Genomic DNA, 23,402 nt, shown 5'->3' with positions numbered 1-23,402 from the left:
GCGAAAGCCTCCGAAATCCCAGTACCTGTTTGGAGCTCCTCTGGATGGTTGCCCCCTCTGGCGTCTGGACCTTCAATCTTGGGGCAGAAGACCTGATTTTCCTCCTATAACCCTGGAGATGGTAGTCTCCAGTTTTTTTTGGCCAAACAGCGCCTTCCCATCAAAAGGCAGTTTACAGCAATTCTGCTTTGAGGATGGGTCAGCTGCCCAGGGTTTTAGCCACAGCGCTCTTTTGGCTGTGACTGAGCTGAGCTTGGCTCTGGATGACCATCAAGTGATGTCTATAGCTGCCTCACCTGTGAAGTCCGCCGAGAGTTTTATCTCATCAAGAGCCTTGATTTTTTCTTTTGGCAGCTGGTTTTTGTTTGCATACTCCAAGTTCTGTGCTCCACTCGCATAGCACTTGCTACGGATGTTAAAGCAATGGTGTGTTTACAAGCACCACCTGCCGTGAGGTAAAACTTTCTTAAGTCCATGTCAATGCATCCATCAAGGATATCATGAAAGGAGGAAGAGTCTTCCATCAGAAGTGTCACATTCTTGGCCAGTCTGATGACTTCCGCATCCACTGTTAGTGGGTTAGATAAAGGAGTCGCATCCTTCTCTGTTAGTGGATACAACTTCTGCAACCTATTGGTTGAGGAGGATTTTCTCTCCCCCTTTTCCCATTCCTCCTGAAACAGGCCTCTTATTTCTGTCATAAGAGGAACGGTAGCTACCTGTTTCTTTAGGTTCCTCCTATGGAACCCAGAGGCTTGTTCACACTTTCAGCAGGATCTGCTATTGCACAGAAAAGCAATCTGTGCTTAAGTCACTTCTCAGAGGCATTTGATATCACGTAGAGGGGACAACTGTTCCTGCTATGCGATTTTCAAAGTGATTTGTACACAATGTTGCAACTCGCATGGGGGCAGCCCATTCACTTGGTTGCCCTACGTGTGCAAAAAGAAGCCCCTGCTCCTATTTAGGGGCGACCAGCTTTGCACAATGTTTTTATAGGCGTGTACTCCCACGTGACTATTACAGCAGAATTGCATGGCATTTGGGGTGCCCTGAAAGGATAATGGCACCTAATGCGTGTTGTGCAGCAATTGTCACACAATTTAAAATCAGATTGTATGGTGTGTGATAATAGGTTTTCTCCCTCTTTGGAGGAGGTTCCGGATCCTCCCACTCCAGTGCAGCTTTTACTGCCATAATAAATGGTGGTATTAGCGCAAAATCCTGAAAAAGGCCTGAACCTTCAGGATCCTCTGCCGAGGAGGAAGCGATATCTTCTCCCACTGCCTGAAAGGTTGGCTGTAATACTGGGGCTGGGGAATCAGCCTGCCTAATCTGCTGGGCTGGAGTCACCCCTGAAATGCCTGGTACCCCTCTAGTTAGAGACGGTTGAATGGCTTGGTTTAGACCTGGTGCAGGGCCCACGCTGTTCGTCCACTTCTGTCCCTGGTTGCCCGAGATGACCAAAGAATTCTGCCAGGGAGTTGGGGACTACTTTCTTGAGCAAGGTTGACATCTGCTGACTCTCATACTCCTGGTCTCTGGCAAGCTGCCTGAAGCAGTTGCTGCAAAGTAGCTTTCCAGGTATAGGGTCATCTTAACATGACCAACATTTGCCTTTTCAGGCGCTGAGCCCTCGGAGGAGAAGCTGTGTGCGTTCTCTTAAGCGTACATTTGTGCCCTTTGTACTGGGGTTTGCCAGGACTGGAGGAGTCACTTTCTGCCTTGGAAAAATCCTGACGATCCAGAGGGACTCTGGACCTCCTTGAGCGGGTGTGTGAGCGGCCGGGACTGCAATAGACTTTTTTTGGCAAATAGTAAGAAATTTAAATAAAAAGAAATCTGGGCAAACCCCCCCAACCTCTAGTAATACATTGCTTCCCCCCCCCCCCATTCCCATTACTAGGATAGCAAGACTTGCCTGTCATTAACTGTACCTCAGAATGAGATGCTGCCTCTCTGGATGCCTGAATAGCAAAGGCATCCATTACCTGGCCATTTGCTCTCTGAAAATAGATCGCCTGAGAGGGAGACTCAGCCCTCTCTCACCTCTGTTCTAATAAAAAAAGGGCTAGTACAATTAGGAGGGCCAACGCCCAGCCACACCAAAGGACACATTTAAGCTGGCTACACATCATACAATCCTCTGCAGACTATTTTCCTCAGTTTTACCAAAACCACACAATATGGAGGTCAAACCTTAAGAGCCTCAATTTGTATGCAATCAGGCGGGCCCCTGCACCACATGGTCCCGGCAAATCTAAAGGAAATCAGACAACAAAAGTTGCACAGTGTGGAAGGGGTCTTTAGAGACATGAGAGCAAGAAAAAGAAAGAAAAAATGTATAGAAATTGACAGACTTGGAAAGAGTTCCATAGGAGAGAAGACATCATGCAGTCCCAGCTGCTGGATCCAGACTCCAAAGCAGGCATGCTACAAGAAGATTGTCGTCTCTGATTAGAGAAAACTTTGACCCCAAAAGACCACCGGAAGGGGTTCCCCACCTTGTCGGTGCATTTAGCCACCTAAGATGTGGGACTGCGTACTGGGAGAGGCTTGAACCCAGACAGACTCCAACGTAGTCGGCATGTAAGAGCTTTATCCTGAGTGTAACGGTCTGTAGGTGTTGATCTTTTGAGGACAAAAAGGAGAATGGGGGAGATAGCTCTCAGTCAGACTTTTATAGAGCTAAACAGGTCCTGTGGATATAGGGGCGGAGCTATATCATATGTATGCTGCCATGTCTGGCGTCAGGAAATGTGGAATAGACTCACTCAAGAGGTGGTTCTGACTAGCTGAGTAGATTGTTTTAAAAAAAGGCCTGGATTCTTTCCTAAATGCACACAATATAACTGGATACTAATATTTATAGGTAAAGTTGATCCAGGGAATATCCAATTGGCTCTTCTAGGATCAGGATTTTTTTTTCCCTCACTGGAGTAAATTGGATTATGCTTTTTTGGGGGTTTTTTTTGCCTTCCTCTGGATCGACTGAGGGTATAGGATAGTATAGGTTTTCTATTTGTGTGTGAGTGTTTGTGTTTTTTTTATCTTTTTTATGTTGGTTGAACTGAATGAACTAGTGTCTTTTTTCAACCAGTGTAAGCATTTCTATAAACATGGTTTATGTGTGTTTGTAAATGCATTTTTGGGATTGATGCAGGAGGAGGAGAGGCAGCAAAGTGTGTGAAAAATGCAAGTTTTATGCCGCACGATCGGAATTTTCGTCGGAAAAACCTTTGATGGTTTTTCCGACGGAATTCCGCTCAAGCTTCGCTTGCATACACACGGTCACACAAAAGTTCTCTGAACTTTCGACCATCAAGAACGCGGTGACGTACAACAGCACTAGAAAAGGGAAGTTCCATACGAAGCGTGCCACTCTTTGGGCTCCTTCTGCTAATCTCGTGTTTATCTCGTGTTAGTAGAAGTTTGGTGAGAGATGATTCGCGCTTTTTTAGCCTCATGCTTTTCAGATCGTTACTGCTCTTCAGTTTGTGCTTGTGGGTTCGTATCTGTTCTTCAGTGCTTGTAGTCAGTTTGCATCTGGGTTTCAGTGCGTATTATTATAGTACACATTTGTTTTTCAGTGCGTTCTTGTCTGCTCGTTTCTGATTTTCAGCTCTCTCTTCTCAGGCCTTTCTGTTTTTCAGTGCTTTCTGTTAGTTCGTTCTGACCAGCCGACCGTTTTGAAGCCATGTTGCGGTTACGTACACGTCGTAGAGTTCATGTTGTGCGGGGGCTTGGTACTGGGGTTCTTGCTTTAACCCAAGCCTAGTCCATGAACAGGGTGGAGAGAAGTTCATGGACGAAGAATTGGTTGCTCCAGCGTGACCAATTCTGTCATATGCCTTTGTTGCGGGAGATCCAGGAGAATAATCCTAATGATTTCAGGAATTTTCTCCGGATGACGGACCCCGTTTTTCACCGTCTGTTGGCTTTGCTGTCCCCTTATATTACGAAGCAGGACACCTGCATGCGGCAAGCCATCACTACCGAGCAGAGGCTCGTCGCCACTAGGGATGAGCTTCATGTTTGAATCGAACGCATGTTCGACTTGAACATCGTGTGTTCGGTCGTTCGCTGAATTACAAACGTTATGGGCCGTTCGCGCCAAATTCGATTGACGCGTCACGGCCCATAATTCACTGCGGCATCGCAGTGCATTGCTGGCTGATGATTGGCCAAGCATGCACTATGACCCGCATGCTTGGCCAATCACAGCGCTGTGTGTACAGAGAGACGTAATTGGCCAAAGCCAGGGAGGCTTTGGCCAATTATGGCTCAGGGTGTTTAGTACACGCCCCACACTATATCAGGCCACCTGCACGTCGGCCTGTGTAGTGTGTTGCGGTGGAGAGAGATAGATAGACAGAGAGACAGTGTTATTTGATTTAAGTTAGATAGAGTAGGCAGGTCGAGTCAGTTAGCTGCACTTGCAGTGTATTGTGTATATATATGCATCCCAGATGTTGTGTGTATATACACATATATATATACACACTGTATTCAGTTTAGCTAGATCCTGTTCTACTCTTCCTAACATACTGACAGGCGGGCAGGTGTTTTTACAGTATTTCCAGTTACTGTACTGTGTACCTTGCACAGTTGCACCTACAGTATAGCTTCCTGAAGCCAGGTGCTTGTGTAGGCTCTTGACGTATTTCCAGTTACTGTACTGTGTACCCTGCACAGTTGCACCTACAGTATAGCTACCTGAAGCCAGGTGCTTGTGTAGGCTCTTGACGTATTTCCAGTTACTGTACTGTGTACCCTGCACAGTTGCACCTACAGTATAGCTACCTGAAGCCAGGTGCTTGTGTAGGCTCTTAACGTATTTCCAGTTACTGTACTGTGTACCCTGCCCAGTTGCACCTACAGTATAGCTACCTAAAGCCAGGTGCTTGTGTAGGCTCTTGATGTATTTCCAGTTACTGTACTGTGTACCCTGCACAGTTGCACCTACAGTATAGCTACCTGAAGCCAGGTGCTTGTGTAGGCTCTTGACGTATTTCCAGTTACTGTACTGTGTACCCTGCACAGTTGCACCTACAGTATAGCTACCTGAAGCCAGGTGCTTGTGTAGGCTCTTAATGTATTTCCAGTTACTGTACTGTGTACCCTGCACAGTTGCACCTACAGTTAAGCTACCTGAAGCCAGGTGCTTGTGTAGGCTCTTGATATATTTCCAGTTACTGTACTGTGTACCCTGCACAGTTGCACCTACAGTATAGCTACCTGAAGACAAGTGCTTGTGTGGGCTCTTGACGTATTTCCAGTTACTGTACTGTATAGCTACCTGAAGACAAGTGCTTGTGTGGGCTCTTGACGTATTTCCAGTTACTGTACTGTGTACCCTGCACAGTTGCACCTACAGTATAGCTACCTGAAGACAAGTGCAGGTGTTCTCATACTAATAATACTACAGGCAGGCAGTTGATTATGCTAGCTGCAGTATAATCGGTGTATATATACATCCCAGTTTTGTGCAGCTACATCTCACTGCAGGCCAACAGTATGTCTGGAAGGCCAACAAGGAGAGGCAGACAGTCACAAGCCAATAAAAGAGGGCAAGCAGACTCTGTGTCTACAGGCAACAGTGCTGGTCGTGGACACGGTGCATCCTCACCAGCCTTTTTTTCAGCAGCTGGCCGTGTTGAGCCGCAACATGCGGAAGACTTGGTCGAGTGGATGACCAGGCCGTCCTCATCCTCCTCATCCTCTCTCACCCAGGCTTAGGGTACTTTGTCTGGAAAAGCAGCTGCCAACGTGGCCTCTTCCCTCGGCTCAATGGCATCAGTGACTCCTTCCCTAGCCCCACCATGTCCTCCTGAGGAGTCCCCCGAACTGTTTGACCACAGTGTTGGGTACATGCTCCAGGAGGATGCCCAGTGTTTTGAAGGCTCCGATGATGGTACTCAGCTAGAGGAAGGCAGTAACGTGAGCCCAGACAGAGGGGGTGCCCAAGAAAGACAGCAATCTGGCAGTCATGTTCCCCCTGCTGCAGCATACTGCCAGGTTTGCTCCAGTGATGAGGAGGGAGGGGATGATGAGGTCACTGACTCCACGTGGGTGCCTGATAGGAGAGAGGAGGAGGAGGCACATCACCAATGAGGCAGGATGCCCTCCAGGGGCCAGCCTAAGGGCACCTCACTGACTGCATCACACCGCAGAGCTCCACACGTGCAGGGCGCTGCTGTCTCTGCACGTTATTCCAAAAGTTCTTTGGTGTGGGCCTTTTTTGAGATGAGTGTATCAGATCCCACCACTGCTATTTGCAACATACGTCTCAAGCGTATCTCGCGTGGCCAAAACATCTCCCGCTTGGGCACCACATGCTTGACCAGACATATGTTGACCTGCCATGCAGTTCATTGGCAAGTGTACCTAAAAGACCCACACCAAAGAACAAAGAGAACCTCTCCTTGCTCCTCATCAGCTGGGATCCCCAACCCCACTATACCTTCAGTCCTCTCTGAGACCTGCACTGAGAGGAATGAAGGTGTAGAATTAGGTGTGTTACAGCCAAATACTTGCGGGCAATCTGCTATCGGTACACCAACGTCAGATTTCCCTGCCCTAGCTGCTGCACCGCCGAAAGAAGTTCACTCCCAGTCATCCACATGCCCAGCGGTTGAATGCTAGCTTGGCAAAATTGCTAGAACTTCAACTGCTACCTTTTCAGTTGGTAGACTCTGCCCCCTTCCGTGAGTTTGTGGAATGTGCGGTTCCTTAGTGACAGGTTCCCAAACGCCACTTTTTCTCACGGAAGGCGATTCCGGCTCTCTACCGGCATGTGGAAGGCAATGTCTTGGCCTCGCTGGACAGGGCGGTCAGCGGTAAGCTGCATATTACCGCTGACTCATGGTCCAGCAGGCATGGACAGGGAAGTTACCTAAGTTTCACGGCGCATTGGGTGACTCTGCTGGCAGCTGGGAAGGATGCAGGACAAGGTGCAGTAGTGTTGGAGGTTGTTCTGCCACCACGCCTCCAAAATGTCACTACTGGTGATTCTGACACACCTTTCTCCTCCACCCCCTCCTCTTCTTCTTCCTCCATGGCCTCTTCCTGTGCTTTGTCCTCGGAACCAGCGGTGCTCCGTAGGCGTTCCGGGGGCTACGCAAGTACGCAGGCCAAAATATGCCATGCGGTGCTTGAGCTGGTGTGCTTGGGGGACAGGAGCCACACTGGGGCAGAGATTCTGTCAGCTCTGCAGGGGCAGGTTCAGAGGTGGTTGACGCCATGCCAACTTAAGCCAGGAATGGTGGTTTGCGACAATGGCACCAACCTCCTCTCCACCCTCCGACAGGGACAACTGACCCATGTGCCCTGTTTGGCTCATGTCCTTAACTTGGTGGTGCAGCGGTTCTTGGGCAGGTACCCGGGGGTTACAGGATGTCCTGAGGCAGGCCAGGAAAGTCTGTGCATTTCTGCCAGTCATATAATGCCAGTGCTCGGCTGACAGACCTCCAAAAGGAATTTAACCTGCCCAAGAACTGCCTAATCTGTGACATGCCCACCAGGTGGAACTCAACCTTGGCTATGCTGCAGCGGCTGCACACGCAGCAGAGGGCCATCAATGAGTACCTGTGCGTCTATGGCACCAGGACAGGGTCAGGGGAGCTTGTTTTTTTTCCCCATGCCAGTGGGCCATGATCAGGGATGCATGCACTGTCCTGTCACCATTTGAGGAGGCCACGAGGATGGTGAGCAGTGACAGTGCATGCATCAGTGACACTGTCCCCCTTGTCCACCTGTTGGAGCACACGCTGCATGGAATAATGGACAGGGCACTTGAGGCAAAACAGAGGCAGGAAGAGGAGGACTTCCTTAGCTCTCAAGGCCTCCTTTATCCAGACAGTGTTCCTGCATGCCTGCCAATCACACAGGAAGAGGACGAGGAGGAGGAGGAGGAGGATTGTGTCAGCATGGAGGTGGAGCCTGGCACTCAGCATCAGAAGCAGTCTTTAAGGGATCATTTACAGTCCCAAGAAACCCATGGACTTGTACGTGGCTAGGAGGAGGTGGCTGTGGATCATGTCGTCCTTAGTGACCCAGAGAACTCTGGACCGAATGCCTCAGCAAACCTACGCTGCATGGCCTCCCTGATCCTGCAAAGCCTGCAGAAGGATCCTCGTATTCATGGTATCAAGGAGAGGGATCGTTACTGGCTGGCAACCCTCCTTGATCCACGTTACAGGTTGCAGACCTTATCTTGCTGTCGCAGAGGGAGTAGAGGATGAAACATCTTCGGGAGGCCTTGCAGAAAGGTCTGTGCAATGCGTTCCCAGAGACTGGGAGGTTACAAACTCCTGTTCCTGGATAACGTGTTGCCGAGGCTTCGGTCAGTCAAAGAAGGAGCGGTGGAGAAGGTGGCCGTCTGACCGATGCGTTCAGACAATTTTTTAGTCCGCAGCCCCAAGGTATGATCGGTTCCAGCAACCATCGCCAGCGTCTGTTTTACATGGTGCAGGAATACCTAGGGGCAAGATCTGACTTGGACACCTTTCCCACCAATCCTCTGTGTTACTGGGTCTTGAGGATGGATCACTGGCCAGAGCTTGCACAGTATGCAATTGAGCTACTGGCCTGTCCTGCATCCAGCGTTCTTTCGGAACGCACATTCAGTGCTGCTGGAGGCTTTGTAACCAATCACAGGCTGCACCTGTCCACCGACTTGGTCGATCGACTGACCTTCATAAAAATGAATCAGTCTTGGATCACCACCAGATACCAAGCACCTGATGCTGATGTAACCGAATAAATTTTTTTTGAAATGTCAGATCCCTTCAAGACTGCCTATGCTGATGCTGAGTGAGTACCCTGTTATGCTGAGTGACTATCCTCTTCCTCCTCAATGATCATGCTGATAGCTTGTAAAAATATTTTTGTTTCTGGGCGCCGCCACCAGTGGCTAAGGCCCAATTTTTCAGCCCCTGTTAAACAGGGACGTGTAATTACAATTTTCGATGCAATTCTTTGCAGCAGGGCTCGTTCCTGAGCTCCAACTAAAGTATCTGTGAGGGGTTGCAGTGTTGTGGCACCAGTGCCTAAGTACCAATTTTTCAGCCCCTGTTTAACAGGGGCGTGTAATTACAATTTTTGATGCAATTCTTTGCAGCAGGGCTCGTTCCTGCGCTCCAACTAGAGTATCTGTGAGGGGTTGCAGTGTTGTGGCACCAGTGCCTAAGGCCCAATTTTTCTGTCCCTGTTCAACAGGGACATGTACTTACAATTCTTGATCTAATATTTCACAGCAGGGCCCGCTCCAGCGCCCACCAAGAGTAACTGTGAGGACTTACAGTATTGTGGCACCAGCACCACCACCATCACCAAAGGCCCTATTTTTCTGCCCCTGTTCGACAGGGGCATGTAATTACAATTCTTGATGTAATATTTTACAGTGTTGTGGCAACACCAACACCTAAGGCCACAATTTACTTACAAACGACTCCTACTTGCAAACGGAAGGAGACAACAGATGAAATCTACCCCTAGGAAGGGAAATTCTCTCCTGTAAGAGTTAATATGGGAAAAACGCTTTTCCTTTCCACTGATGCTTTTTCACCAATCCTTGTTTCACTAAAAACCCCCAAATTTTCTAAAAACATTTGTCATTGGGACCAGAAAGTGAGGTGAAATCTTCTGAAGAGGAGCACAGACAGCAAAACAAATGTCACAGGGGTGATAACCCTTCCCTATGTTTTCCAAAAAGCTTAAAAATAGATTTTTTGGCTGGAGCTACACTTTAAAAATGTACCAGTTCAAAATTACAAACAGATTCTACTTAACCACTTCAGCCCCGGAAGGATTTACCCCCTTCCTGACCAGAGCACTTTTTACAATTTGGCACTGCGTCGCTTTAACTGCTAATTGCGCGGTCATGCAATGCTGTAACCAAACGAAATTTGCGTCCTTTTCTTCCCACAAATAGAGCTTTCTTTTGATGGTATTTGATCACCTCTGCCGTTTTTATTTTTTGCGCTATACACGGAAAAAGACCGAAAATTTTGAAAAAAAATGATATTTTCTACTTTTTGTTCTAAAAAAAATCCAATAAACTCAATTTTAGTCATACATTTAGGCCAAAATGTATTTGGCCACATGTCTTTGGTAAAAAAAATGTCAATAAGTGTATATTTATTGGTTTGCGCAAAAGTTATAGCACCTACAAACTAGGGTACATTTTCTGGAATTTACACAGTCTTTAATTTATGACTGCCTATGTCATTTCTTGAGGTGCTAAAATGACAGGGCAGTACAAAACCCCCACAAATGACCCCATTTTGGAAAGTAGACACCCCAAGGAAATTGCTGAGAGGCATGTTGAGCCCATTGAATATTCATTTTTTTTGTCCCAAGTGATTGAATAATGAAAAAAAAAAAAAAAAAAAAATTACAAAAAGTTGTCACTAAATGATATATTGCTCACACAGGCCATGGGCATATGTGGAATTGCACCCCAAAATACATTTAGCTGCTTCTCCTGAGTATGGGGATACCACATGTGTGGGACTTTTTGGGAGCCTAGCCGCATACAGGGCCCCGAAAACCAATCACTGCCTTCAGGATTTCTAAGGGCGTACATTTTTGATTTTACTCCTCACTACCTATCACAGTTTTGAAGGCCATAAAATGCCCAGATGGCACAAACCTCCCCCAAATGACCCCATTTTGGAAAGTAGACACCCCAAGCTATTTGCTGAGAGGCATGTTGAGTCCATGGAATATTTTATATTTTGACACAAGTTGCGGGAAAGTGACAATTTATTTTTTTATTTTTTTTTTTTTTGCACAAAGTTGTCACTAAATGATATATTGCTCACACAGGTCATGGGCATATGTGGAATTGCACCCCAAAATACATTCTGCTGCTTCTCTTGAGTACGGGGATACCACATGTGTGGGACTTTTTAGGAGCCTAGCCGCGTACGGGACCCCGAAAACCAATCACCGCCTTCAGGATTTCTAAGGGTGTACATTTTTGATTTCACTCTTCACTGCCTATCACAGTTTCGGAGGCCATGGAATGCCCAGGTGGCACAAACCCCCCCAAATGACCCCATTTTGGAAAGTAGACACCCCAAGCTATTTGCTGAGAGGCATGGTGAGTATTTTGCAGCTCTCATTTGTTTTTGAAAATGAAGAAAGACAAAAAAAAAAATTTTTTTTTTCTTTTTTTAATTTTCAAAACTTTGTGACAAAAAGTGAGGTCTGCAAAATACTCACTATACCTCTCAGCAAATAGCTTGGGGTGTCTACTTTCCAAAATGGGGTCATTTGGGGGGGGTTTGTGCCACCTGGGCATTCCATGGCCTCCGAGACTGTGATAGGCAGTGAAGAGTGAAATCAAAAATTTACGCCCTTAGAAAGCCTGAAGGCGGTGCTTGGTTTTCGGGGTCCCATACGTGGCTAGGCTCCCAAAAAGTCTCACACATGTGGTATCCCCGTACTCAGGAGAAGCAACAGAATGTATTTTGGGGTGTAATTTCACATATTCCCATGGCATGTTTGAGCAATATATAATTTAGTGACAACTTTGTGTAAAAAAAAAAAAAAAAAAAAATAATTTGTCTCTTTCCCGCAACTTGTGTCACAATATAAAATATTCCATGGACTCGACATGCCTCTCAGCAAATAGCTTGGGGTGTCTACTTTCCAAAATGGGGTCATTTGGGGGGGTTTGAACTGTCCTGGCATTTTATGCACAACATTTAGAAGCTTATGTCACACATCACCCACTCTTCTAACCACTTGAAGACAAAGCCCTTTCTGACACTTTTTGATTACATGAAAAAATTATTTTTTTTTTGCAAGAAAATTACTTTGAACCCCCACACATTATATATTTTTTTAAAGCAAATGCCCTACAGATTAAAATGGTGGGTGTTTCATTTTTTTTTTCACACAGTATTTGCGCAGCGATTTTTCAAACGCATTTTTTGGGGAAAAAACACACTTTTTTACATTTTAATGCACTAAAACACACTATATTGCCCAAATATTTGATGAAATAAAAAAGATGATCTTAGGCCGAGTACATGGATACCAAACATGACATGCTTTACAATTGCGCACAAACGTGCAGTGACAACAAAATAAATACATTTTTAAAAGCCTTTAAAAGCCTTTACAGGTTACCACTTTAGATTTACAGAGGAGGTCTACTGCTAAAATTACTGCCCTCGATCTGACCGTCGCGGTGATACCTCACATGAATGGTGCAATTGCTGTTTACATTTGACGCCAGACCGACGCTTGCGTTCGCCTTAGTGCAAGAGCAGGGGGGACAGGGGTGCTTTTTTTTTTTTTTTTTTTTTTCTTTATTATTTTTTTGCTTTTTTATCTTATTTTAAAACTGTTCCTTTCATTTTTTTTTTTTTTTAATCATTTTTATTGTTATCTCAGGGAATGTAAATATCCCCTATGATAGCAATAGGTAGTGACAGGTACTCTTTTTTGAAAAAATTGGGGTCTATTAGACCCTAGATTTCTCCTCTGCCCTCAAAGCATCTGACCACACCAAGATCGGTATGATAAAATGCTTTCCCAATTTCCCAATGGCGCTATTTACATCCGGCGAAATCTAAGTCATAAAATGCTCGTAGCTTCCGGTTTCTTAGGCCATAGAGATGTTTGGAGCCACTCTGGTCTCTGATCAGCTCTATGGTCAGCTGGTTGAATCACCAGCTGCATTCTCAGGTTCCCTGTTGAGACAGGAGAGCCAGAGAAAAACACGGAAGACGGTGGGGGGGGGGGGCATTCTCTCCCACTGCTTGTAAAAGCAGTCTAGAGGCTAATTAGCCGCTAGGATTGCTTTTACATGAAAGCCGACCGCTGGCTGAAAAGAATGATACCAAGATGATACCTAAACCTGCAGGCATCATTCTGGTATAACCACTCAAAGTCGTGAATGGCGTACCTGAAGACAAAAAAATGGTTAACAATAAAGCACAGTAAACGGTAAAGTATAAAAAATTGCAGACCTGAAAAGCAAACATGATAAAACATAATAACAATAAAACATTGCAGAATAGAATACAGTAAAAAAGAGCAGAACAATAGAGAGAATAGAGAGAGAGAGAGAGAATAGAGAGAGAACAATAAAACTACAACTATTATTTTTTATTTTATATTTTTGTTTGTGTTTTTTTTTTTTTTACACTTTTTTTGTAACTGTAACTTTTATAACTGTAACCGGTTCCAGGTTCGGGTCTCTCAAAATGCGATGGCATCTTGGGAGACCCTGTGAAAGTGTGTCCTAGTCTGTGCAATGCTGTACCCTACGCTAATACTCAACTAGTGAATGGTAGCGTTCAAAACATTCACCAATGCAAAGACCAGGATTGTCAGGACAGGAGGGACAATAATAGCGGGTGTCACGCCTATATCCGCACTTGCTGCAGACACAACATCTTTTTTGGGGGGGTTCGTTGGGTAGGGGTACTCGGGAGGACATAAAAATGCCTCTCATGCAGCCGACTGCATTTGGTTGGGGATGTGAATGGGGGAAGTACGGGCGCTGCAGAAGTGGTGGGTTCCCAATTAGGATTGGCGAATGCAGCAGGAAGGGCACTATGGGCATGACGGGCCTGTGTTTGTCTTCTTGGTGGCAGCGGGACACTATTTGTGCTTGCCACCTCACCAGCTTGAACTGCACTTATGGGACTCGCCACGTCACCAAGTGTTACTGCAGTGCTGGTTTGACTACGACCGGGGTGTACTAGGCCGCTGGCGCTTGCCAGTTCACCAAAACGCTACCAAAAAAACTGTTAACGATCGCAGGGATCAGGCCTGACTCTGCGAACGCTGCAGTTATGCATTTAGTGTTTTGTAAGTGACAGTGATCGATCGATACTGCACTTGGGTGGGCTGGGCTGGGCCGGGCGGAGGGGCAAAACGCAGGTGCTAGCAGGTATCTGGGTTGATCCCGCTAACACTGCGTTTTTGGGAACCCTAAACTGCTGGGGACGCCAGTATAGATCTGATCGGATCAGATATTGATCAGTTCAGATACTATACCACTAAGGGAGGTGTACGGTGCGTGCGTGGGTGTTAGCGCTACTGGCACTAACCTGACGCTGCCTGGGGCTGGTGCTTGCCAGTTCACCAAAACGCTACCAAAAAAAACTGTTAGCGATCGCAGGGATCAGGCCTGACTCTGCGAACGCTGCAGTTATGCGTTTAGTGTTTTGTAAGTGACAGTGATCGATCGATACTGCACTTGGGTGGGCTGGGCTGGGCCGGGCGGAGGGGCAAAACACAGGTGCTAGCAGGTATCTGGGTTGATCCCGCTAACACTGCGTTTTTGGGAACCCTAAACTGCTGGGGACGCTAGTATAGATCTGATCGGATCAGATATTAATCCGTTCAGATACTATACACTAAGGGAGGTGTACGGTGCGTGCGTGGGTGTTAGCGGTACTGGCACTAACCTGACGCTGCCTGGGGCTGGTGCTTGCCATTTCACCAAAATGCTACCAAAAAAACTGTTAGCGATCGCAGGGATCAGGCCTGACTCTGCGAACGCTGCAGTTATGCGTTTAGTGTTTTGTAAGTGACAGTGATCGATCGATACTGCACTTGGGTGGGCTGGGCCGAGCTGGGCGGAGGGGCAAAATGCAGGTGCTAGCAGGTATCTGGGCTGATCCCGCTAACACTGTGTTTTTGGGAACCCTAAACTGCTGGGGACGCTAGTATAGATCTGATCGGATCAGATATTGATCTGTACAGATAATATACCACTAAGGGAGGCGTATGCTGCGTGCGTGGGTGTTAGCGGTACTGGCGCTAATCTGACGCTGCCTGGGGCGACGCATATCACCGTCGGGTGATCAGGGGGCTAAATCTTTATTCGGTAATAAACGGCGGGTGCCCTGACACTATAAAAAATAAACAAACTAACCAGCGTCACCCGTAACACTTATACGGTGATCAGTGGTGAAAGGGTTAACTAGGGGGCAATCAAGGGGTTAAAACATTTATTAGGTAGTATATGGGGGTCCCTGTCGCTATAAAACGCTGACGGTGAACCTAAATATTTACGTCCCTAACTAGCGTCACCAGCGACACTAATACAGCGATCAGAAAAATGATCGCTTAGCGACACTGGTGACAGGGGGTGATCAAGGGGTTAAAACTTTATTAGGGGGGGTTAGGGGGGTACCCTAGACCTACAGGGGGCCTAACACTCACTGCCCTAACACTGTAACTGTCACAAACTGACACCATGCAGTAATCAGAAAAAAAAAAAAAAAAAAAAAACCTGCTTGGTGTCAGTTTGTGACAGGGGGGGGTGATTGGGGGGGGGATCGGGGGGCGATCGGGGGGGGGATCGGGGTGTTTTGTGTGCCTGGCATGTTCTACTGTGTGTGTGTGTGTTGTGCACTTACATTGCAGTCTTCTCTCCTCGGCCCGGAACGGAAAATACCGAGCCGAGGAGAGATGACATCATTTCCTCTGCCTCTGTGTACAATACAGAGGCAGGGAAATGATGCCATTGGCTGAGAGCGATCGCGAGGGGGGGGCCACGAATGGATGGCCTCCCCCTCACCTCCGATCGCCGGAGAAGATTTGCCGACCGCCGCAGGCACCGGGGGGGGGGTCCGATCGGACCCCCCACCCGCGGGCAGGCAAGGACGTACATACACGTCCTTTTGCCTGCCCGTGCCATTCTGCCGACGTATATAGTCGTGCGGCGGTCGGCAAGTGGTTAACCTACAGTCCCTGTCTTGTTTGCACCACCTGTATACTGCTGTTTAGAGTATATAGGGCCTGGGTGCCCCACGCCTTTTTTTTAATTTGGGTGCGGAGTTCCCCTTAATATCCATACAAGACCCAAAGGGCCTGGACATACGGGGGTGGGGGGGTACCCATGCCATTTGTCTCACTGATATTTATCCATATTGTCGGGACCTGACATTACATTAAAGCCGCAAGCAGTTTTAAATGACTTTTATCCCTTTTAAAATGTCATTTCGTGCAGGGACTGTTCTAAGCACAGGAAACATACGCCACTTTACAGGCATACTATAGACACCCCCCAGGTACGATATTTAAAGAAATATTTTACTTTTTTTTTTCACTTTAACCATCATTAAAATCACTGCTCCTGAAAAAACTGACGTTTTTAAAACTTTTTTTGCATTGATACGTGTCCCCTGGGGCAGGACCCGGGTCCCCAAACCCTTTTTAGGACAATATCTTGCAAATTAGCCTTTAAAATTAGCACTTTTGATTTTGAACGTTCGAGTCCCATAGACTTCAATGGGGTTCTAACATTCCTGCGAATTTTCGGTTCGTTCGCAGGTTCTGGTGCAAACCGGACCGGGGGGTGTTCAGCTCATCCCTAGTCACCAACTTGCGGTACTTGGCGACAGGGCGAAGTCTGCAGGACCTCAAGTTCTCCACAGGCATCTCCCCCCAGGCTCTGGGGATCATTAGTCCAGAGACCTGTTCTGCCATCATACAGGTCCTGCAGAAGGACTATATTAGGGTAAGTTTTCTCCTTTAACATCACATTCTATGTATTTAATGTATTGTATTTCTTTCATCATTCCCTAATTACCATGATTGTAATATACTGTGAATGTCCTCTTTGTCCTCATGCATGCTGTAAGCTTTTAATGCTCCTTTTTTGTCCCTCATGCATATTTGCCTCCACTTACCTCCCCAGCATGCTATCCTGGGCCCATACACACCTAGCCTAGTCATTTAACAATGTATTTCGTCAGCTCCATAGTAGTGCTTTACCCCAAACACCCCCTAAAATGTGTACAAATGTTATTGACCTTAAATTCAGGCAGAGTGCCATAATCTTTTTTTTGGGGGGGTCCCAAACTCATCTGGAACCCCCCCCTAAAATTTTTACAATGGGCCATCAGAGGGGGTGAGGAATCTGATACGTGTACCTCATCTTTTTGTCTTTAAATACTCCTTAAAATAAATGTTATACTGATGTTGGCTAAGAATGTTTGTGTCTAATCTGCTTGCAATGTTATGTGCAAAAGTACTAATTTTATTTTTTCTGGTTTGACTCCACAGTTTCCTTCAACGCCACAGGAATGGCAGACTGTGGCCTCCCAGTTTGCAGAGCGGTGGGACTTTCCCAACTGCGGAGGGGCAATCGATGGGAAACATGTCCACATCATCCAACCACCCCACTCGGGGTCATACTATTTTAACTATAAAGGGTTTCAATGTATCTTGTTGATGGCGGTAGTGTCGGCGACATATGAGTTTTTATATGTGGACGTGGGAAAGAATGGCCGGATGTCGGATGGTGGAGTCTTTGCCCAGACCGAGTTCTACCGACGTCTCCAGAGTGGTGGCTTGGGATTGTCACCTGCTGAAGAGAACGTGGAAGGACTCCCATTTGTGTTTGTCGCAGATAAAGCATTTGGTCTGGGTGAACATCTGATGAGGCCATTCCCCCAGAGGACCCTCACCCCGGAGAAGAGGGTTTTTAATTACCAGCTGGCCAGAGCCAGAAGAGTGGTGGAGAATGCGTTTGGTATATTAGCCAGCCGGTTCCGCCTATTCCTTGCGGCAATCAACATGGCGGAGTATAAACTGAATCACATAGTGCTAGCATGCTGTATTCTACATACCGTATATACTCGAGTATAAGCCGTCCCAAGTATAAGAGGCACCTAATTTACCACAAAAAACTGGGAAAACTTATTGACTCGAGTATAAGCCAAGGGTGAGAAATGTAGAAGCTACTGTAAGTGGAAAAGAAGGTCAACAATGCCCATCTGCAGCTGCATACCTCACTGTGTCTATTGCATGCCTCACTGTGTCTATTGCATACCTCACTGTGTCTATTGCAGCCTCCCTGTCCATTGCAGCCCCCCTGTGCAGATCTGCCTACCTCACTGTGTCCATTGCAGCCTACCTGTGCCGATCTGCAACCTCTATGTGTCCTCTCTGTGTCCATTGCAGCCTTCCTGTGTCTATTTGCAAGCTCTCTGTGTCCTCTCTGTGTCCATTGCAGCCTTCCTGTGCCGATCTGCAAGCTCTCTGTGTCCTCTTTGTGTCCATTGCAGCCTTCCTGTGCCATTCTGCAAGCTCTCTGTGTCCTTTCTGTGTCCATTGCAGCCTTCGTGTGCCGATATGCAAGCTCTCTGTGAGGGATTGCCGTTTAACCACTTGAGCCCCGGACCATTATGCTGCCTAAGGACCAGAGGTCTTTTTCCAATTTGGCACTGCGTCGCTTTAACTGCTAATTGCGCGGTCATGCAATGCTGTACCCAAACGAAATTTGCGTCCTTTTCTTCCCACAAATAGAGCTTTCTTTTGATGGTATTTGATCACCTCTGCAGTTTTTATTTTTTGCGCTATAAACGGAAAATACCGAAAATTTTGAAAAAAAATGATATTTTCTACTTTTTGTTATAAAAAAAATCCAATAAACTAAATTTTACTCATACATTTAGGCCAAAATGTATTCGGCCACATGTCTTTGGTAAAAAAAATGTCAATAAGCATATATTTATTGGTTTGCGCAAAAGTTATAGCGTCTACAAACTAGGGTTCATTTTCTGTAATTTACACAGCTTTTAGTTTATGACTGCCTATGTCATTTCTTGAGGTGCTAAAATGGCAGGGCAGTACAAACCCCCCCCAAATGACCCCATTTTGGAAAGTAGACACCCCAAGGAAATTGCTGAGAGGCATGTTGAACCCATTGAATATTTATTTTTTTTGTCCCAAGTGATTGAATAATGACAAAAAAAAAAAAATATTTACAAAAAGTTGTCACTAAATGATATATTGCTCACACAGGCCATGGGCCTATGTGGAATTGCACCCCAAAATACATTCAGCTGCTTCTCCTGAGTATGGGGATACCACATGTGTGGGACTTTTTGGGAGCTTAGCCGCGTACGGGGCCCAGAAAACCAAGCACCGCCTTCAGGATTTCTAAGGGTGTAAATTTTTGATTTCACTCTTCACTGCCTATCACAGTTTCAGAGGCCATGGAATGCCCAGGTGGCACAAAACACCCCCAAATGACCCCATTTTGGAAAGTAGACACCCCAAGCTATTTGCTGAGAGGCATATTGAGTCCATGGAATATTTTATATTTTGACACAAGTAGCGGGAAAGTGACACTTTTTTTTTTTTTTTTTTTTTGCACAAAGTTGTCACTAAATGATATATTGCTCACACAGGGCATGGGCATATGTGGAATTGCACCCCAAAATACATTTAGCTGCTTCTCCTGAGTATGGGGATACCACATGTGTGGGACTTTTTGGGAGCCTAGCCGCGTACGGGGCCCCGAAAACCAAGCACCGCCTTCAGGATTTCCAAGGGTGAAAATTTTTGATTTCACTCTTCACTGCCTATCACAGTTTCGGAGGCCATGGAATGCCCAGGTGGCACAAAACCCCCCCAAATGACCCCATTTTGGAAAGTAGACACCCCAAGCAATTTGCTGAGAGGCATGGTGAGTATTTTGCAGCTCTCATTTGTTTTTGAAAATGAAAAGAAGACAAGAAAAAACTTTTTTTTTTTTCTTTTTTCAATTTTCAAAACTTTGTGACAAAAAGTGAGGTCTGCAAAATACTCACTATACCTCTCAGCAAATAGCTTTGGGTGTCTACTTTCCAAAATGGGGTCATTTGGGGGGGTTTTGTGCCACCTGGGCTTTCCATGGCCTCCGAAACTGTGATAGGCAGTGAAGAGTGAAATCAAAAATTCACGCCCTTAGAAAGCCTGAAGGCGGTGCTTGGTTTTCGGGGTCCCGTACGCGGCTAGGCTCCCAAACAGTCTCACACATGTGGTATCCCCGTACTCAGGAGAAGCAGCAGAATGTATTTTGGGGTGTAATTTCACATATTCCCATGGCATGTTTGAGCAATATATCATTTAGTGACAACTTTTTGCAAAAAAAAAAAAAATAAAAAAAATTTGTCTCTTTCCCGCAACTTGTGTCGCAATATAAAATATTCCATGGACTCAACATGCCTCTCAGCAAATAGCTTGGGGTGTCTACTTTCCAAAATGGGGTCATTTGGGGGGGTTTTGAACTGTCCTGGCATTTTATGCACAACATTTAGAAGCTTATGTCACACATCACCAACTCTTCTAACCACTTGAAGACAAAGCCCTTTCTGACACTCATTGTTTACATGAAAAAGTTATTTTTTTTTTGCAAAAAAATTACTTTGAACCCCCAAACATTATATATTTTTTTTAAAGCAAATGCCCTACAGATTAAAATGGTGGGTGTTTCATTTTTTTTTTTCACACAGTATTTGCGCAGCGATTTTTCAAACGCATTTTTTTGGGGAAAAAACACACTTTTTTAAATTTTAATGCACTAAAACACACTATATTGCCCAAATGTTTGATGAAATAAAAAAGATGATCTTAGGCCGAGTACAAGGATACCAAACATGACATGCTTTAAAATTGCGCACAAACGTGCAGTGGCAACAAAATAAATGCATTTTTAAAAGCCTTTAAAAGCCTTTACAGGTTACCACTTTAGATTTACAGAGGAGGTCTACTGCAAAAATTACTGCCCTCGATCTGACCTTCTCGGCGATACCTCACATGCATGGTGCAATTGCTGTTTACGTTTGACGACAGACCGCCGTTTGCGTTCACCTTAGCGCGAAGGCAGGGGGCGACAGGGGTGCTTTTTTTTTTTTTTTTTTTTTTCTTTATTATTTTTTTGCTTTTTTATCTTATTTTTAAACTGTTCCTTTTCTTTTTTTTTTTTTTAATCATTTTTATTGCTATCTCGGGGAATGCAAATATTCCCTATGATAGCAATAGGTAGTGACAGGTACTCTTTTTTTGAAAAAATTGGGGTCTATTAGACCCTAGATCTCTAATCTGCCCTCAAAGCATCTGATGACACCAAGATCGGTGTGATAAAATGCTTCCCCAATTTCCCAATGGCGCTATTTACATCCGGCGAAATCTAAATCATAAAATGCTCGTAGCTTCCGGTTTCTTAGGCCATAGAGATGTTTGGAGCCACTCTGGTCTCTGATCAGCTCTATGGTCAGCTGGCTGAATCACCGGCTGCATTCTCAGGTTCCCTGTTGAGACAGGAGAGCCAGAGAAAAACACGGAAGACGGTGGGGGGGGGGCATCCCCCCCCCACGGCTTGTAAAAGCAGTCTAGAGGCTAATTAGCCACTAGGATTGCTTTTACATGAAAGCCGACCGCTGGCTGAAAAGAATGATACCAAGATGATACCTAAACCTGCAGGCATCATTCTGGTATAACCATTCAAAGTCGTGAATGGTGTACCTGAAGACAAAAAAATGGTTAACAATAAAGCACAGTAAACGGTAAAGTATAAAAAATTGCATACCTGAAAAGCAAACATGATAAAACATAATAACAATAAAACATTGCAGAATAGAATTCAGTAAAAAAGAGCAGAACAAGAGAGAGAGAATAGAGAGAGAGAGAACAATAAAACGACAACTATTTTTTTTTATTTTATATATATATTTTTTTTTTTACACTTTTTTTGTAACTGTAACTTTTATAACGGTAACCGGTTCCAGGTTCGGGTCTCTCAAAATGCGATGGCATCTTGGGAGACCCTGTGAAAGTGTGCCTAGTCTGTGCAATGCTGTACCCTACGCTAATACTCAACTAGTGTATGGTAGCGTTCAAAACATTCACCAATGCAAAGACCAGGATTGTCAGGACAGGAGGGACAATAATAGCAGGTGTCACGCATATATCCGCGCTTGCTGCAGAACCGACATCTTTTTTGGGGGTTCGTTGGGTAGGGGTACTCGGGAGGACATAAAGAAAATGCCTCTCATGCAGCCAACTGCATTTGGTTGGGGATGTGAATGGGGGAAGTACGGGCGCTGCAGAAGCGGTGGGTTCCCAATTAGGATTGGCGAATGCAGCAGGAAGAGCACTATGGGCACGACGGGCCTGTGTTTGTCTTCTTGGTGGCAGCGGGACACTACTTGTGCTTGCCACCTCACCAGCTTGAACTGCACTTATGGGACTCGCCACGTCACCAAGTGTTACTGCAGTGCTGGTTTGACTACGACCAGGGTGTACTAGGCCGCTGGCGCTTGCCAGTTCAATAAAAAGCTACCAAAAAAACTGTTAGCGATCGCAGGGATCAGGCCTGACTCTGCGAACGCTGCAGTTATGCGTTAAGTGTTTTGTAAGTGACAGTGATCGATCGATACTGCACTTGGGTGGGCTGGGCTTGGCGGAGGGGCAAAATGCAGGTGCTAGCAGGTATCTGGGCTGATCCCGCTAACACTGCGTTTTTGGGAACCCTAAACTGCTGGGGACGCCAGTATAGATCTGATCGGATCAGATATTGATCCGTTCAGATACTATACCACTAAGGGAGGTGTACGGTGCGTGCGTGGGTGTTAGCGGTACTGTCGCTAATCTGACGCTGCTTGGGGCTGGTGCTTGCCAGTTCACCAAAATACTACCAAAAAAACTGTTAGCGATCGCAGGGATCAGGCCTGTCTCTGCGAACGCTGCAGTTATGCGTTTAGTGTTTTGTAAGTGACAGTGATCGATGGATACTGCACTTGGGCTGGGCCGGGCGGAGGGGCAAAACGCAGGTGCTAGCAGGTATCTGGGCTGATCCCGCTAACACTGTGTTTTTGGGAACCCTAAACTGCTGGGGACGCTAGTATAGATCTGATCGGATCAGATATTGATCCGATCAGATACTATACCACTAAGGGAGGCGTAAGCTGCGTGCGTGGGTGTTAGCGGTACTGGCGCTAATCTGATGCTGCCTGGGGCGACGCATATCACCGCCGGGCGATCAGGGGGCTAAACCTTTATTCGGTAATAAACGGCGGGTGCCCTGACACTATAAAAAATAAACAAACTAACCAGCGTCACCCGTAACAGTTATACGGTGATCAGTGGTGAAAGGGTTAACTAGGGGGCAATCAAGGGGTTAAAACATTTATTAGATAGTATATGGGGGTCCCTGACGCTATAAAACGCTGACGGCGAACCTAAATATTTACCTCACTAACTAGCGTCACCAGCGACACTAATACAGCGATCAGAAAAATGATCGCTTAGCGACACTGGTGACAGGGGGTGATCAAGGGGTTAAAACTTTATTAGGGGGGGTTAGGGGGGTATCCTAGACCTACAGGGGGGTAATACTAACTGTCCCAACACTGTAACTGTCACAAACTGACACCAATGCAGTAATCAGAAAAAAAAAAAAAAAACTGCTGGTGTCAGTTTGTGACAGGGGGGGGTGATTGGGGGGGGGATCGGGGGGCGATCGGGGGGGGGGGATCGGGGTGTTTTGTGTGCCTGGCATGTTCTACTGTGTGTGTGTGTGTTGTGCACTCACATACCTGTCTTCTCTCCTCGGGCCGGAACGGAAATTACCGAGCCGAGGAGAGATGACATCA

Source organism: Aquarana catesbeiana, linkage group LG01 (genome assembly GCF_042186555.1).
Source record: "Aquarana catesbeiana isolate 2022-GZ linkage group LG01, ASM4218655v1, whole genome shotgun sequence".
Lineage (NCBI taxonomy): Eukaryota > Metazoa > Chordata > Amphibia > Anura > Ranidae > Aquarana > Aquarana catesbeiana.
This window is presented reverse-complemented; position numbering follows the sequence as displayed.